The sequence below is a fragment of the Panthera leo genome, chromosome C2 (genome assembly GCF_018350215.1).
Source record: "Panthera leo isolate Ple1 chromosome C2, P.leo_Ple1_pat1.1, whole genome shotgun sequence".
NCBI classification, from domain to species: domain Eukaryota; kingdom Metazoa; phylum Chordata; class Mammalia; order Carnivora; family Felidae; genus Panthera; species Panthera leo.
Genome location: NC_056687.1, coordinates 10,905,520 through 10,917,119, shown reverse-complemented (window position 1 = coordinate 10,917,119; position 11,600 = coordinate 10,905,520). Strand labels below are relative to the sequence as shown.

Here is an 11,600-nt window from a genome sequence, read left to right as displayed (position 1 = left end):
ATAATACATTCTAGTTCCATCCACGTTGTTGCAACGATTAGAGGAATTGGAGGTCCTCTCGTTCTAGGGGAAGGAAATGTACAAGATGAGTTTGGGACATCTTGTCCAGCCTAAAAGCAAAGAAACCATCAGAGACTACTAAGTTCTGTGGGAAGAACCCAAGAGTCAATTTGAAAGGTTCCCATGGGCTAAAATGGAAGAGTTTGAACATCAACCATTGAAGAAATAAATGAGGACTCCAAGAAATTGAAGCAGAACGAAGGTATGAAAACCTCTGAGTTCAAAACAGCAACAACAAATCAGACACACCAATTAAAAAAATACTCAAAAAACCTGCTAGTTGCCCGGAGGTGGTATTGGAGGGCCCCACAGCACTATTTCGCCTATTAATAAATAGAAGAATCAAGCACTTATCTGGACTTTTCTTGTGTTGATTCCATTCCAGAGTGGGAAAGGCCAGGATGGCGTGTCCAAGCAGATGTCACTTCAAGGTGGCGGGTGTGAATGTGGCCCCGCTGGGCAGGCAATGGGAGTAAAGTAAATCTGAGCACTGGGGTTGTGTGCAGGGGCTCTGGTACTGGATAAACCTAGGATTAAATCTTAGCTCCACCCCCAGTAGCCTCAGCTTCTCTCTGTAAAATGGGGAGAACACCTATCTCAGAGTACTGAATCAAGGACGTAGGAGGTAGCAAACATAATCTACTGGCATGGAGCTTTATAAATGGCTGCTTGTTATTGTTGAGACAGACTGGCTGAGAAGACAGACCATAAGAGAGCTTGGCAGTGACTGATGAGAAAAGAAAAAAGTCATGGAGGGAAGTCAAGGAGAAGAAAAGGAAGGAAAAGTTAAAAAAAAAAAAAATCAAGGCTGAGGACCAATATTGAAATGAACTAGATTGTCTACCCTGTTGCAAAAAAGGAAAATATCCCCTTCTTCTCTTCCTTCCCTCCCTCCACCTTCCTTCCTTCCTCCCTCCCTCCCTCCCTCCCTTCCTTCCTTCCTTCCTTCCTTCCTTCCTTCTTTCCTTCCTGTTTCTCTTTTTTTCTCTCAGCTTCATCAATAAATCTTGAATGCTTCCAGGTTCCAGGCAGTATAATCTTGGAAAGACTGGAGTCTCCTGAGGTCCCCTCAAGGAAGGCGCCATCTTGTGGGAGAAAAGAGTCAACAAAGAGTCTCAGTAAAAGGAGATGGGCCTTGGTTGGGGAGGAAAATTCTAGAAACGGGGTCTCAAGGGAAGGAGACCTTTCAAGGAGGAGATGGAACAAGCCAGTTGTGGAAACCTGGGGACGGCAGTGGTGAAGAGCTTGTATTTCAGCTGAGATAAATCCTTTAAGGAGTTCCTAACCTCTTTCCTCAAGGCTTGACATGGGGACTGTCACAGAGTTGCTGAGGAAGGGGTAAGTTACAAAGGAGCCCAGAGAATGTGTGGCCAATGGCGGTTCTAGAGGGGACTGCAGCCAGCGAATTGGAAGGTTTCTCTATCGAGGGGGACGATTGGATTAAAGAAAGACACAAAGATGTCTTTGCAAAACAGAGGAGGGGTGGAGGGACCAATGGCTATTTAGGAGGCACACCCTTTGTTTATACCTCCTCTGGACACTTCCTGCTTGCTAAGCAGTCTCTTAATTAAATCTCTATCCCTACTTGGGAGATGAGAGTACTTCCTGGTATTTCAGGATATGGGAAGCTCTAGAGGGTTGGGAAGGGGGTTGGCTGTGGAAGAAGGGGAGGATCTGTTAACCTGTCAGAATCAAAATTAAAAAAATGTTTTTCTCATTACCTTCTCTAAAAATGTTTATTTAAATCCAAGTTAGTGTAATAATGGTTTCAGGAATAGAATTTAGCGATTCATCACTTACATATAACACCCAGTGCTCATCCCAACAAGTGCCCTCCTTAATGCCCATCAACTATTTAACCCATTCCCCCACCCAACACCTCTCCAGCAACCCTCGGTTTCTATCCTGTAGTTAAGAGTTTCTTATTGCCTCCTTTTCTGTTTTTATCTTATTTTTCCTTCCCTTCCCCTGTGTTCATCTGTTGTGTTTCTTAAATTTCACATATGAGTGAAATTATATATTTGTCTTTCTCTGACTGACTTATTCCACTTAGCATGATACGTTCTAGTTCCATCCATGTTGTTGCAAATGGCAAGATTTCATTCTTTTTGATTGCCAAGTAATATATTCTAATACACACACACTCACACACACACACACACACACACACACACCATATCTTCATCCATTCATCAGTCAATGGACATTTGAGCTCTTCCATACTTTGGCTATTGTCCATAGTGCTGCTATAAACATTGGGGATCATGTGCCCCTTCAAAACAGCACTCCTGTAAATACCTAGTAATGCAATTGCTGGGTTATAAAGTAGCTTTATTTTTAATTTTTGAAGGAAACTCCATACTGTTTTTCAGAGTGGCTGCAGCAGTTTGCATTCCCACCAGTAATGTAAAACTGTTCCCCTTTCTCCACATCCTCACCAACATCTGTTGTTTCTTGAGTTGTTAATTTTAGCCATTCGAACAGGTGTGAGCTGGTATCTCATTGTAATTTGGATTTGTATTTCCCTGATGATGAGTGATGTTGAGCATCTTTTCATGTGTCTGTTAGCCATCTGGGTATCTTCTTTGGAAAAGTGTTCCATTGATCTATGTGTCTGTTTTTGTGCCAGTACCATACGGTCTTGATGGTTACAGCTTTGTAATACGGCTTGAAATCTGGAATTGTGATGCCTCCAGCTTTCTTTTTTAACATTATTTTGGCTATTCAGGGTCTTTTCTGGTTCCATACAAAGTTTGGAATTATTTGTTCTCGCTCCGTGAAGAACGCTGGTGTTATTTTGATAGGGATTGTGTGGAATGTATAGATTGCTTGGGGGTAGTGTTGACATTTTAACAATATTTGTCCTTCTGATCCATCAGCATGGAATGTTTTTCCATTTCTTTGTGTCTTCTTCAATTTCTTTCATAAGCTTTCTATAGTGTTCAGCATACAGATCTTTTATTTCTTTGGTTGGGTTTATTCCTAGGTATTTTATGGTTTTCAGTGCAATTGTAAATGGGATCAATCCTTGATTTCTCTTTCTGCTCCTTCATTGTTGGTGTATAAGAATGCAACTGATTTCTGTCCATTGATTTTATGTCCTGTGATTGCTGAATTCATGTATCGGTTCTTGAGGGTTTTTGTTTTTTGGTTTTTTTTTTTAACGTTTAATTATTTTTGAGACAGAGAGAGACAGAGCATGAACAGGGGAGGGGCAGAGAGAGAGGGAGACACAGAATCTGAAACAGGCTCCAGGCTCTGAGCACAGAGCCCGATGCGGGGCTCGAACCTACGGACTGCGAGATCATGACCTGAGCCGAAGTCGGACGCTCAACCGACCAAGCCACCCAGGCGCCCCGGTTCTTGAAGTTTTTTGATAGAAACTTTTGGGTTTTCCACGTAATCGTAGAAAGAGTACCATGTCATCTGAGAAGAATGAAAGTTTGACTTCTTCCTTGCCAATTTGGATGCCTTTTTCTTCTTTTTGTTGTCCGATTGCTGAGGCTAGGACTTCCAACCCCATATTGTACAACAGTGGTGAGAGTGGACATCCCTGTTGTGTTCCTAACCTCAGGGGGAAAGCTCTCAGATCTTCCCCATTGAGGATATTAGTTGTGGGTCTTTCTTATATGGCCTTTATGATCTTGAGGTATGTTCCTACTATACCTCCTTTCTTGAGGGTCTTTAGCAAGAAATGATGCTGTACTTTGTCAAAGGCTTTTTCTGCCTCTATTGAGAGGATCATGTGGTTCTTTTCTTTTATTAATGTGATGTATCGCATTGATTGATTTGCAGATATTGGACCTAACTCCACAGCCCAGGAATAAATACCACTTGATTGTGATGAATAATTCTTTTAACATTTTGTTGGATTCGGTTTGCAGTATCTTGAAAATCGTTGCATCCATGTTCATCAAGAAGACTGGTCTGTAGTTCTCCTCTTTAGTGGGGTCTTTGTCTGGTTTTGAAATCCCATTACGCTTTAAGTTAGAAACACAAAGCTTAGGTGTTGTAGATAATGATTTTTATTAAACCATAACACTTCACTCACCGGAGGGAATGCTGTTGGAATTGTTTTGTGTCATCCAGGCCCAGATTTCACCTGGATTTAGGAGTGTAGATACAGATCCTTAAAAAGGTGTCTGATTTTTTTTTTTAATGTGTTACATACTATAGTCTTTAACTTGCTTTTGTAAACCTAACAATAAATCACAGATGTTTTCCCATGTTAATACTGGAAAACCTCATTCTTTTTAATGGTTGCATTGTATTCCATTGTTTGGATGTGCCACACACTATTTGATGAATGCCCAACTTTGCGGTTACTTAGATTGTTTCCAATAATTGTTTCACCGTTTGCTATTTCAAATAATGTTATGATGAACATCTCCTCGTAGTTATGAAGGTATAATGTAGATACACACATCTGTAGAGGGGTGGGAAGAGGAGGGGTCAAAAGCTATGCATGGTTTCAATATTGGTAGATGTTGCCAAATCATCCACTAAAAAGTTTGTGCCAGTTTGTACTTCACAGAGTGTTACCACCACTTGATGGTAACACTTGATTAGTAATCAAGGTAATCAAGGTAATCACTTGATCAGTGATCTGTAATCTCTGACGATCTGATAGGAAAACATGACACTTCACTGTTTTAGCATCATTAATTATAAGTAAATCTGGCAAAATATAATTAGAAAACAATGACAAGAGGAATTTGCTAGACAATGCACAAATTTAGATGCCCTTGGGGGTTAATTTCAGAGAGGGCATGATGGCGGGGGGGGGGGGGGGGGGGGGGGGGGGGGGCTGTGTTTGGAGGAAGCCAGCCAAAGATGAGTCATGGCATCCTGAGAGGCCAGACCCAGGTCGCCAGACCCAGGTGGCTCCCAGTGGGCTGACCGCCAGGCCTTGGAGATGACTGGGGACGGGGTTCTGGAGTCTGAGAGTGATCGATCAACAGAGGGACGAAGTGACAACCCACAGCAGCCCTTGCAGAGACACCCTCGGCACCCCACCCTTACCCGCTTAGGGGGAGGCCTAGCCAGCCTCTGGGCAGGGCCAGGAAGTAGCCTTCCCTGGCAGCCAGGAGTGGCCTGGACTCAAGCAAATCATTGCCCCACACACAGCCAGAGAAACTCCAAGAACCTTTCATTTTTCCTCCTTCCCTTAATTCTGGACCTTCTCTGCTTCCCCTCCTTGGCTGAGACCTGGGAGAGAGAACATGGCCTCTCTAGGGTCACCTCCCACTTTGGAGATTTTGGAGGGTGATGGAAGGATCACCAGGGTCCACCAGGATGGGTCTGTGCCCATGATGACTTCTAAGCAACAATATAATACCCTCCCAGGAGAGGAGGTAGAACCCTGTCAGCCCCAGAAGCACCCCCACACTTCTTCCCAATCACAGACTTCTCCCTCAGTCCTAAGAATAACTACCCTCTGCTTTTCTAGAAAACATTTCTGTAGTTCTTTCTTCTCTACTGCTTGGGTAACCAGGTGCCTTTTAAAGGCACGTTTATGTATTTAAATCAATGACACTGGACTCAGGCATTGTTGGGGCTCCTTTCCCATTCCCAAGGCCAAGGCCAGAGCAGTGGCAGGGCACTGAGGACACCCTTCCATGCTGCTCACTACGGGCACCCCAAGAGGTGCCCAGGTCCAGTTCTTGTGGGCGCCTCACCTGGGCCCTGGGGGGTCTTGCTGGGGCTAAGAGCCTCTAGGTGTGCCCCAAAGCCACCCTCCAGGAGGCCCAGTCACTTTCAGAGGGACCCAGAACAAGTAAGTCGAGGACCCCCCAGAACCCCAACCGAAGAGCTTCTGTCCAAAGCTGTGCTTAGGGATGGCTCTGCCCCATTCTCTCCCCACGGTGGCCCTGCCCTCCCCGCCTCTGCAGGACATGTAGCGCAGTCACCCCATGCACAGGGGGAGGACCTGCCCTCAGGCTTTTGGCCTGGCACCTTGAACCTCCCGGGAGACACAGAGCCTGGCACCCCTCCCCCCACAACAGGAAAAAGAGCTGAGCACGAACCCAGCTTCACAAGTCACAACTGAACTTGCCACCGTACGTGTGTGAGCCCGTGTGTGTCCAACCTCCGCATCCTCCCCAAACTTGCCAGTGGGAAAATACTCTCAGCGAAACACGTCTGTCACGTGAGGTCACAAAGCCCCTGCTAGGTCAGCGATCGGTCATAATGATGACATTTTTGAGCACTTAGTGCTGGCAATGGCCCAGCTTCTCTACACACAGCACCCTGCTCAAGCCTCACTGCACCCATGGAGTTGGAAGGATTCTTGTTCCATTTTCAGGACAAGTTGTTCAGGAAGAGAGGGCAAAGGGGCCCCTTCTCCTTGCCTTGCCAACCAAGAGAAGAATCCATGGTTGCCTCTTTTTCTACAGAATGGATTCTTAAAAAACAAACCAGGGATGCCTGGGTGGCTCAGTGGGTTAAGTGTCTGCCTTCAGCTCGGGTCATGATCTCACGGTTTGTGAGTTCAAGCCCCGCATTGGGCTCTGTGCTGATGGCACAGAGCCTGGCGCCTGTTTGGATTCTGTGTCTCCATCTCTCTATGCCCCTTCCCTGCTCGCTCGTGTGTGTGTGTGTGTGTGTGTGTGTGTGTGTGTTCTCTTTCTTTCTCTCTCTCAAAAGTAAATAAACATTAAAAAAATTTTTTTGAAAACACAAAAAAACAAAAACACCTTCTAATGTACTTTATAGAGCTAAGGAGAGTTGACCGGGACCAAGGGGGCTTCTCCTATTCCTTGACCTTCTCCAAAGCTGCTTTTTCCTCTCATGTAACATGAAAAGATTGGGCAAGGCAAAGGCTGCATTTCATTTGCCCTAAAATTTGCCCTTGTGGAACAAGAAAGATGTGTGTGAGTGTGGATGTGTGTGTGTGTGTGTGTGTGTGAGTGTATGTGGGTTTTAAACACCTGGGACCCCACGGAGGACACCTGTCTCCAGGTGTGCTTCCTGGTTCTCTGCTCAGAGTGACAGTGCTCATGGAGCATGCCTTCCTCAGGCCTGGCCCAGAGTGGCCCTCCTCCCTAGGCACTCCTCCCATGGCCCTCTTCCCGCATTATTCCCAGCTCCCACTGCTGGGAAAGAGCCGGAACCATTAGCCAGGGTAACTACTGAGGCAAACTCCCATCTCTGGCTTCTCCGAGGGCCCTCACCTGGCAGACGAGAACGAGCCCACAGAGTTTCAAACTCCTTCTGGGGTCTGCCTGGTGCTCAATGGGGTGCATGGAGGAATCTTCTGGGGGAGCTTACAGAGTTGTCTATGTCTGGCCCCCAAGCTCAGAGGTTCTGATGGAATTGGTCTAGGGTGAGGCCTGGGCATCATCAAGATTTTTCAAGTATCTGCATGATTTTCAAGCGAAACCAAGGTGAGAATCCCTATCTTAGAACAAGTTTTAATGAGGCCCTGGGGTGGGGGTCGGGGGTGCAGAACAGTAGAGCTGGCCGGGCTAGTTTTGAAAGGAACACGGACATATGTTTACATAGCATATAAACCGAAAACCATTTTTATGACTTTTTAATATAGAAATGTTTGTTTTCTATAAATGCAGAAGAGAAAAAGTAGGAGATGGGTTTGGGCTTCTCCTTTCTCCCTCTAGTGGCCTGAAGAATCCCATGGAACATGATGTCTTCGTCCATTCCAGCTGCTGTGACAAGTTACCAGAGACTGGAGGCCTTAAACAGAAAACATTTATGTCTCGTGGCTCTGGAGGCTGGCAAGTTAAAGATCAAGGTGCCAGTAGATCCCGCGTCTGTTGATAGGCCCACCCTTGGTTTGCAGATGACCGTGTTCTCGTTGTATCCCCACGTGGGGGAGAGTGGAGAGAGGCAAGCTTCCCTTGTCTTCTTATGAGGGCACTAATCCCATCACACGGTCTCCGTCCTCATGGCCCCGTTATCCTTCCCAAGGCTCCACCTCCTAACACGATCACAATGGGGTTTAGGATTTCAACGTGAACTTTGGAGGGCACCTTCAGTCCAGAGCACATGGCTTGAGAACTCCACGTCTGCATCAACTCCGTGGTATCTGTTAGTACTGTTCCCTGGACTTTGGCTCTTGGCCTTCCAGACACATGGTAGGTAAGAGGCCGCTTCCCCACCACCTTGTGGTTGGAAGCAGCCATTGGTTGATTCTCGCCAATGAGTGGTGGATGGAAGTAATGACTATCCCTTCAGGCTGGAGCATTTAATCGTCTAGGTGAGACCCTCAGAGCTCATTCCTTCGACACGAGACCGGCAATGTTTCAGAGAGGGACGGTGCCGGAAACCCGGGTCTCAGAGTAAGGGACGTAATAACACGGAACAGAGCGAGACAGAAATAAACCTCAACCAAACTAGTAGACTTCCCAGTCCTTACCTTGAACGAAAATGAAAGTGGATTGTGGACAAAGACTTAGTAGAAACATCACATGCACTTCTGAATCCGATAAACCTCGCTTTGGACCTCTTGCCAGGTGAGGGACATAGACGGGTTTTTTCCACGTCTCTGAGCCTCAGTTCCCTAAGAGTTACCCCCCTTATGGAGTTTATGAGGAGACCGTCTGGGCTGGTGTATGTCAGAGCACCTAGCATTTGGTAGTGTTCATGTAATGTTAGTTTTCTTCTCTTGCTATTGTGCCTTTAACGGGTACATGGTTGTGCACCCTGCTTGTATTTTCCCTACCCCCCTTTTTAAAAAACTTTTTCTTATTTTTATAATTTTTTTAATGTTTATTCTTGAGAGAGAGAGAGAGAGGGCAGGGGAGGGGCAGAGAGAGAGGGAGACACAGAAGCAGGCTCCAGACTCTGAGCTGTCAGCACAGACTTGACTTGAACAGACTCGAACGGGGCTCAGACTCATGAACTGCGAGATCATGACCTGAGCCGAAGTCAGATGCCTAACCTACCGAGCCACCCAGGTGCCCCTTCCTACCTGCCTTTTTGACAGTACCGTGAGTTTGGTTCATGTGTTCGGCCATCTCCCAAGAAGCTCCAGACTTTTCTGGAGGAAGCCACGCCAACTCCTGCTCCAGACTCAAGGCAATCTGTACATTCTGCTCCCCACTGATGCGTGGTTTGGGATGTGCTGTGACTTAAGCAGCACCCCCCACCCCCCAATAAATCTCAGGATTCTTGCTCGGACTTTTGCACCCTCGGACTTCAAGAGAGCTCTAACCTTGCTTCCTTGCGTCTCTCTTTCCCTAGGAACAGATCTGTCCTCTGTCCTTTGTGCAAAAAGCCTCACCAACACCTGTTCAAACACATCCAGCCCCAGCGGGGGACGCAGCCTGGGCTCCTGCCGGGACCCCCACTTGTTTTCTGCTAATTAAACTTCCTGATATAACTGTACTAAATGGGTTTACAAAGCAGGGGGTGTGGGATAAAGGGCCCTGCCTGGTTTAGACAGGCGGCCGCTCCCCCCCTCCCCAACCTTTGGACTAATAAAGGGACACGCGTGAATGTGCTTGTCTGGGCTTTGGTGACAGCTTGGGGCAGAAGGCTCGAGATAATCAGGGTTAGTAACAACAGCAGGGAGAACCTGACTTGGGGGCAGATAGCTCAGCATCTGCCTGGCAAATACTAATTACAATAATAATACTCTCTGAAGAACTTCAGGCTTTGTGTGCATGGGAGAGCAACCAGAAATCTACGACATCAAAACGACATGGCCTAATTTAACATTTACGACTTTTATTGAAGACTCATCAACATAATCCTGCTTGTTGGTTTCACTTCATTAAATTTTCCAGTGTGTCAAACTATATGGCTATATAGCCAGTGCTGACGGTGGATGACATAAATCTCTTTTTCTGCCCTGACTTGAGGTTTATTGATCAATTTTTCCGTTGTGTTGCAACATAATCATCCCAAATTACCAACACTTTGCCCATGCTTTTCTTACAAAGAGTGTGCGGACTGTCGAAGACTTGTCTTCTGTCATGCACCGATGTGGTCATCTCACCAGGTCTTGGAGGAGGAGTCTAATTTGGGGGGGAAGGGGGGGGTCCATATGCCACGAAGAAACCTAAGAGAGACCATGATGCCTTCTGAAAGTGATCCGCACAGAATCTGTCCCTCTGGAGGGGCATTTCTTACATGCCAGGTCTGCGATGGGTGACCCTTCTCCTGGAGCCTTCCTTTGCATCATCCTCCCCTGCCCCCCACTTTCTCTGGCCGGGGTTACCTGCCCCTTCTCTGCTCCCAAAGATCCCAGTTTACCTCCAGCTTTGCTCATATTGGTTTGCCCTGTGTGGTCCCTTGACACTCTGCCTTCTCCAGGAGACTGTGTTTCTCTGTCTTGCTGGTCCCAGCACAGTGCCCGGGCCTTTGCATGCCTGCCAGATAAGCAACATGTATTTGGTCTGTGCCTCGTACCTAGCACAGAGCTTCAAAAACCAGAGGAAGGTCCTGAGTGGGAACATTTTATTATTCATAACAAGCCCCTTTCGACTGTACCTGAGTCTATGCTAATAAGGTGACCTTGGTGGGCCCTGAGACAGCAGGATGGGTGCTGGCTGCCATAGGAACCACCGGTGTGATTAGGAGGTTGGAACTTTCCGTCCCACGCCCAACCTCCAAGGAGGGGAGAAGGGCTGGCGATTGGATTAAATCACCAGTGGCCACTGATTTAATCAATGCTGCCGACCTAATGAAGCCTGCATAACATCCCCTAAAAATGGGATTCAGAAAGCTTTTGAGTTGCTGAACACATGGAGGTGCCTGGGAAGGTGGTGCCGCCCAGAGAGCTTGAAAGCTTCACGCCCTTTCCCCCCATCCCCTGACCCGTGGAGCTCTTCCATCTGGAACTCCCCGAGTTGTATCCTTGAGAGTAAACTGGTAATCTAGTCAGTAAAATCTTTTCCTGAGTTCTGTTCAAGCCGAGGGAGAAGTAAGGGAGATGATTCGTTTTCAGAAATACTAGATAAAAGCTGTGCTAATTAACAGTGGGTTTCCCCATAATGGAGTCCCAAACCCTTAGACACTTCACTTCCTGGTTCCTCTTCCCCTCTCCGTTTCACGGGCTTATTGTCATGGGCTTTGCAATGAGCATGTGCCAAAGAACCAAGGGAGGAGGGACCGAAAGTCTCTGTGTCCCTCAGGGAACGTACATTTGTTCCAATCAGACTACTTTTTGCCTTATAGGGGCACAGGCAACTTCCGGGTAAGGAAGTGCTCAGCCAATGAGGAACCAGGGGAGGGACTTACCTCTGTAGTGCTCAGCCAATGAAGAACCAGGGGAGGGACTTGCACGCTAGGAGATAAATTGTCTGCTGTAACTGCCCGGAGTGTGCCTGTTCGTCAGACACCTGCTCTTGCAAGAACGTTGGTTAAAGCCTCGCTTCACTGTGCTCCAAGTCTCCGTGTCCCTCCTTTGATTGGGTCTGTGGGCTTATTTCTCACACTGTTCGAGAAAATTACTGAACCTAAGGAGGTTGTTAAGGGAACCCCCGATTTGGAGCCAGTTGGTCACACGGGTAACAATTAGGAACTTGAGACTGGCATCTGGAGTGGGGGCCATCCTGTGGGACTGAGCTTTCAGCCTG

The 11,600-nt window shown here is 47.0% G+C and overlaps 1 long non-coding RNA gene across 1 annotated transcript; it reads right to left on the bottom strand.

The window, feature by feature from the left end:
- Positions 1-4,292: 4,292 nt before the first annotated feature.
- LOC122198600 lies at positions 4,293-6,155 on the bottom strand. Its single transcript, XR_006193052.1, has 2 exons — positions 6,087-6,155; positions 4,293-4,486 (listed from the first exon to the last, which is right to left on the bottom strand). It is a non-coding gene; the product is annotated as an uncharacterized LOC122198600 (long non-coding RNA).
- Between the last annotated feature and the right edge of the window lie 5,445 nt (positions 6,156-11,600).